Source organism: Sciurus vulgaris (assembly GCF_902686455.1).
Source record: "Sciurus vulgaris genome assembly, chromosome: 18".
NCBI classification, from domain to species: Eukaryota; Metazoa; Chordata; class Mammalia; order Rodentia; family Sciuridae; genus Sciurus; species Sciurus vulgaris.
Window position 1 is genome coordinate 6,759,649 of NC_136479.1, and position 7,604 is coordinate 6,767,252.

A 7,604-nucleotide genomic window follows, 5' to 3' on the forward strand; every position below is an offset into this window, starting at 1 on the left:
ACCTGCCCGGCCCGCGCTCCGATCCCTTCTCCCAGCCCTGCGCCCTTGCGGGCGCCGCGCCTCACTTTTCCCCCAGACCCAACTCCTCCGCTCCGCGCTCGCCTCCAGCAGCCCCAGCCGCCCCGCTCCGCCCGCCTCGCCCGCTCCACCCCGACCCTCCGGGCCGGCCGCCTCGCTCCCCGCGTCCAGTCCCGTACTCTTCCCTCGCCCGCCCTTCCCGGAGCCCTGGCTCCTGATGAGGACAGAGCTCCGAGGCCACGGCCTGGACGTGGGCGGTGCCCAGCCTGAGCCGGAGGCCGGGGTCTGGAAGGGAGGCAGAAGGAGCAGCGCTGGCCTGGTGTCCCCAGGGTGTGCAGGTTCTCTGCGAAGGCCCCTGCCCTCCAGCTCCGATGACCCTGCTTCCAAAACCCTCTCTGAGCGATTTTTCTGGGCTGCTCAGTGGGAAAAGGTAGATCAGATTTTTATAAAAGTTCTGTAAAACAACGGGGTAGCCCAGGTTCTCTGAACCTATCAACTCTGCCACCAAAGCCGCTTCGTTCTTACAGTCACCACCAACACCACACCATCACCACTACTGTCTCCACCACCACCACTGCCACACACCATCGCCATCTCCACCACCATCTCCACCACCACCACCATCACGACCACCATCGCCATCTCCACCACCATCTCCACCACCACCACCATCACGACCACCATCGCCATCTCCACCACCATCTCCACCACCACCACCATCACCACCACCATCACCATCACCATCTCCACTACCACCATTACCACCACTACCACCCACCATTGCCATCTCCACCACCATCATCACCACCACCACCATCACCACCACCATCACCATCTCCACCACCATCATCACCACCATACACCATCACCATCTCCACCACCCCACCATCACCACCACTACCACACACCATTGCCATCTCCACCACCATCACCATCACGGCTACCCTCACGACCATCACCATTAACAGTACCATTGTCATCTCTATCATCACCATTTTCAGTACCATTACCACCATTACCACTCCTACTACTATCACTATCATCACCACCAGCAGCACCATCACCACCGTCACCCCATCACCATCAGCACCATTAATACCACCACCACAAGCACCACCACCATTCTCTTGTTATCCTCACCAGTGTCGTTACAGCTCTACCATCTTCCCCGCATAAAACCTTTCATCCCTGTAAGAAGTGCTTCTCGAGCCTCTGTGTGCCTGACACCGCGGTCAGGTTGAGAACATCGGCATGAGCACCCAGCACGGCCCCTGCCCTTTCGGCGTATTTGGTGCAGGCTTCACGGTCCTTTTCAAGGCAAGGCTCCCAGAGAAAATGCGAAGGAGGATTCCAGATGCAAGCAGTTGGCCAGCCCCGGGGGCTGCAGCTAAAGACCCTCAAGGCTGCCCTTTTGACTGGGATGTTAGAATTTTGCCCCCATGACTCTTTCTTTCTTTCTTTTTCTGGTACTGGGGCTTGAACCCAGGGGCACTCTGCCACTGAGCTCCTCCCCAGCCCTCTTGTTGTATATATATATTATACAATATATTATATATAATATATATATTTGTGAATGGACACGAGACTTTTATTTGTACGTGGTGCTGAGGATCGAACCCGGTGCCTCACACATGGAGGCAAGCACTCTACCCCTGAGCCACAACCCCAGCGCCCCACCCCGGCCCTTTTCATTTTCTATTCTGAGACAGGGTCTTGCTAAGCTGCTGAGGTTGGCTTTGAACTTGGGGTCCCCCTGCCTCAGCCTCTGGAGTCTATTCTGAGACAGGGTCTTGCTAAGCTGCTGAGGTTGGCTTTGAACTTGGGTCCTCCTGCCTCAGCCTCTGGAGTCTATTCTGAGACAGGGTCTTGCTAAGCTGCTGAGGGTTGGCTTTGAACTTGGGGTCCTCCTGCCTCAGCCTCTGGAGTCTATTCTGAGACAGGGTCTTGCTAAGCTGCTGAGGTTGGCTTTGAACATGGGTCCTCCTGCCTCAGCCTCTGGAGTCTATTCTGAGACAGGGTCTTGCTAAGCTGCTGAGGTTGGCTTTGAACTTGGGTCCTCCTGCCTCAGCTGCTGGAGTCACTGGGTTTACAAGTGTGCACCACTGGGCCAGATACCCGGTGACACATTCTTAAGGAACTGTCATTCAAAAAACCAAAAGTCGCTCAGCTCCGCTTGGGTTGGGGCGAGAATCACTGAGCAGACCAGACGGTGCCTGGAGCCGTCTAGGCACCCGGGAAGCAGCAGAGGGAGTCTCAGTCGGCCACTCTGAGGACGTCACGGTGGTGCTGCGACCTGAAGGACATACCAGCATCCGTGCCTGGCGAGTGGCTTATGGGAAGGGCTTGGTCCACTCTGAAAGGAGGGACGCCAGGCCAGGGCACGGTGAGGGGAGGTGGCCCGAGGGAACGGATCTGGGCTCCGAGACAGAGCTGACGTCAGTGCACAGCACCCCATGGGTTCAGCAGGGAAGGGAAGTGCTCGCCCCCATTTCTAAACCTCCCTCTCCATGTGGCTCACCGTGCAGCAGTAGGAAACAAGGGAAGCAAGGTAGCCCGTGGGAGTAGACATCGCCCCGGGGCCTCGGGCTGGGTGGGGGCAGCGTGAGCCAGAGGAGGCGAGAGGTCTCCTTTAACTGAGGGAGTGGAGCTGCGGGATGTGGCGGTGGACTGTGCGGGCACCCTCCTCCCTGTGGCTGGATTCTTCCAACACGACGGCACCTTCATCTTTCTCACTCATCCTCAGTACGGGTGGCGTCAGCATGCGACGGAGCTGTCGCCAGCAGGATCACAGCCTCCTGGATGCTGCACACCCTGTGCTCTGTCACCCCTCGGCTGCCATCTTGCTGGAGATGGGTGCTGCCCACTGCTTGGCTTTCACCCTCTCGCTGTTACCACGACAAAGCCACCCACGCCATCGGCTCTGCGGATGGAGGTGAAATCCCCGGGAGCGGGTCTGGGGGGCCTGCTGCTGCCTTGAACAGCCGGCATTTTTCTCTCTCCGCTCCCAGTTGCTTCCTCTTGCTCCACTGCATTCTTCAAGCACGCTCTCAGGGGTGCCCTCCAGGTTTCCAGAAATAAAGCTCCTTGACCTGACGTTGGCCGCGTGCTCATCTCTGACCCAGTCTCCGTGGTCCAGAAGAATAGAAGGTGCAGCCTGACCCACGGGTCAGTCCTAGAGCCGGAGCAGGACGGGGCTCTCTTACCCCAACCATCTGAGCTACGCGGTGTCATGGCTGCCGGGGTAGCAAATAAAAACACTGGATGCCCAGGTGCATTAGCATTTCAATAAATAATGAATAATTTTTAGTGTAAGTATATCCCATGTAATACTTGAGATATACTTATCCTAAAATTTTTTTGCATCGTTTCTCTGAAGTTCTAATTTAACTGGCTATTCTGTATTTGATCTGACAAACATAACTGGGTCCCTCGAGGAAAGCCAAGTGCCTTCACCAAAGCCAAGAGAATTGGCAGGCAACGCCAGGAGACGCCCCTACATCCAGCACAGGTGTGTCCAGTCACGGAGTCCCTCATTCCTCACCCACCTAAGGGTGTCTTGCTTCAGGCCCTGGTGCAAAGATAACCTTGTTGGTTTTGAGAATTCTGTTTCTCCTGCGGATTTTAGTATGATCTACTGGAATTGTTTTAGTCACTCTAAAAACAACAGGAAGCAGTGCTTTTTAATGATTCTGGGAAGGAGAGGATCACATCCAGCATTGGTGAAATCATTACTCAGCCAGTCACTGAACAGGCCCCACAGAACACGAAGGCTCGGAGGCAGGACCCCAGCGGGCCTGGCGGAAGCTCGCCGTGCACCGTCGGGGGTGGAGAACAACATCCAAGAGCCGGTTCTCTCCCAGCTCAGCCTCTGACAGGTGTGTGAGCCCAGAGGAGGTCTTGCGTCTCTGAGCCTCGGTTTCCTCAGCTGTAAACGGGGTCGCTTGTTCCCACCAGCCCCAAAGCAGCAGCATGAAGATAGGGTGGAACGAGGAGTGTAAAGTCCTCTGCGACCCATGAGGAGCCCCGCCAAAGTCTAGATTAAGGTGACAGGTGTTCCCACGATCCTGCACCTCCCAGAGCCTCCGCCTCCCTGGTGACAAGCGGTGACTGGCAGATCACTCCAATCACACGGTCCCCTCTCCTGACTGGCACAGTCTCGCAGCCATGGCTCAGGCCCCGCCCCAGTCCAGCGTGACCTCGTCAGAACTGGTTACAGCTGTGCAGACCCTACTTCCCAGGAAGTCTCATTCTGAGGTTCTGGTTGCATGTGAACCTGGGGGACCTGGCTCAACCCAGCACAGCAGTCAAACCCAATCTGCAGGAACCCAGAAATCCAGTGTCTGCCATCACCCCATGATGGGGCCCGCGGATGCTTCACCTCCAGGCCCAGGAGTTGGAGAGGCAGATGTACCCTTTGCTCGTGCTTTGACCCCGCCCTGAATCTATGATCTGTTCGTAGACACCCCCCATCTAAAAAAGAAGGTGCTTCCACCTCTCACCCCAACAGAAAGTCCGTCTGTTACTAACCACAGGGACACAGGTTTGCACCTGAAATCCAAAATGAAACTCCTGCGGTGGTCCACAAGACTCCTGGGCCCCACTCTGCCTCCCAGCACAACCCCAGGGGTTCCCGCACCTGGGCAGCTCTGCAGCTGGCTTCTGTTGTGGGGCGCAACTTAAGAACAGACCGATTGTCACTGAGAAGTCCAGATTTGAGAGTCTTTTTTAGCAGGCTGTGGACTGTCCCACACAAGGCCCAAAGTGGCTATTGGGAGGACAGCCCCGAACGTGGGGTTGCAGGGTTTCTGGACCATAAGTAAAGCCTGTGGGTCCATCAGTCATACGTGCCTGCTGCTGTGATTCACAACTACAGGCTGACCTCATGAGATCTAAACCCATAAGCAGAGGGGAAGCGGGTCAAAATGACCTTCGTCGGTACGTGTTGAAATTAAAAGTGGCTTCTTCAGAAAGGGCCCAGCTGCCACCCCAACACGGTTACGGTCTCTCCATGGCCGCTCCCGGCCGCCCACAGAGGCCGGGCACACAGGCCCATGGCCCTCCCCCAGGACCTTCCCCCCACTGAGAAGCCTGGCTCTCCTGGAGAGCAGAGGCCCCAGCAGCCCAGCGCAGGGTGGGTGAAGAGGGAGCTGGAGGGTCCACAGCACCGCTGGCTGGGTCTCCCGGGGCTCAGTGCGAAGGTGTGTCCAGCTCCACCTCCACCTCCAAAGGAGCCCAGAGGGACTGAGCCCCGGGTGCTCAGTAGCGGGTGGTGAAAATGCCATGTGGGTTGTGTCAATTAAACCACCACACATGCACACACACACAGACACACACACACAGACACGCACGCGTGTATACAGACACACACATATACACACCCAGACACACACACATATATATGCACATATACAGACACACACACATATATACACACACATGTATACACACAGACACATATATACACACATATATACAGACATATGCATATATACACACACACACATATATACACACCTATATACAGACACACACATATATACACACACATGTATACACACACATATATACAGACACACACAAATATACACAGAGACACACACATGTGTATACAGACATGCACACATGTATACAGACACACATATATACACACAGACACACACAGAGACACGCACACGTGTATACAGACACACACATATACACACCCAGACACACACACATATACACACACACATATACAGACACACACACATATATACACACACATGTATACACACAGACACATATACACACGTATACAGACACAGACACATATATACACACACATATACACACACATATACACACACATATATACACACATATACATACATGTATACACACAGACACATATACACACATGTATATAGACACAGACACATATATACAGACACACACATACACACACACATATATAAACACACATATATACACACAGACACACACAGACATGCACATGTGTATACAGACACGCACACACATATACAGACACACATAAACACACACAAACACACACATACACACACACATGTATACACACATATATACACATGCATATATACACACACGTATACACACATGTATACACACAGACACATATACACACAGAGAGACATGCACACACATGTATACAGACACAGACACATATATACACACATATACACACAGACACACACTCATATAACACACATGTATACAGACACACACATATATACACACAGACACACATGTATACACACATATACACACATGTATACAGACACAGACACATATATACACACATATACACACAGAGACATGCACACACATGTATACACACACGTATACACAGATGCATATATACACACACATATACACACATGTATATGGACACACATATACACACACAGATACACATACGTATACACACAAACATATATACACACATGTATACAGACACATATATACACGGATACAGACACACATATACATACACACACAGACACACATATGTATACAGACACAGACACATGTACACACACATATATACAGACACACACATATATACATACACATATATACACACATAGACACACATACATATATACAGACACACACATATATACACACATATATACACACACAGACACACACACACATATATATACACACACATTTATGTGGACACAGACACACACACACACATATATACACACACATTTATACAGGCACAGACACACACACACACATATATATACACACACTTATACAGGCACAGACACACACACACACATATATATATACACACACCCACATATATACAGACACAGACACATACATATATACACACACATATACACACATATATACATATATTCAGACACACACATATATACACTCACTTATACAAGCACACACACGTATGTACAAACACACACATATACACACATGTATATACACGCATACATACAGACACACATATACAGATACACACGCATATACAGACACATACACAGATATACACACACACATATATACACATATACAGGCACACACACATATGTACAAACATACACACACATATGTAAGATTAGGAAGTCTATGAACCATTGTGTATGTAGTAGCTGGTATATGTGAAATAGTGGTCATGTGATTGTAACAGGAAGCAGTATGTGTGATATTATAGAGATTATTCACAGGTCTAAATTTCGAAAGAGTAATTTAACTCTTGGATGATAAGAGAAATCCCTAGGCCAAGGAGTAGGCGGGACTGAGTGTCAGGGCATCGAAAGCAAGTGGGAAAGTAGCAACTGAAATATTTCCTATAAGAAAATCCCCAGTCCCAAAGAGTAGAGGGCCGAGCTGAAGTCGCACTTCTCTGGGAAAGAATCGTTTATTCATCTCATGGTTCTAAAAGCAAAAATTCTGCCCAGTAACAAAACCCAAAAATTATAAAAACAAGAATCCTAAAATGCTTCACAAACCCAAGACGTTCTGTGTTTTGCCTGCTCTCCCAGCGTCACTGGGTGCTTTTATCTGGGTTGGTGAAGGCATGAGGGTGCGGACCACGG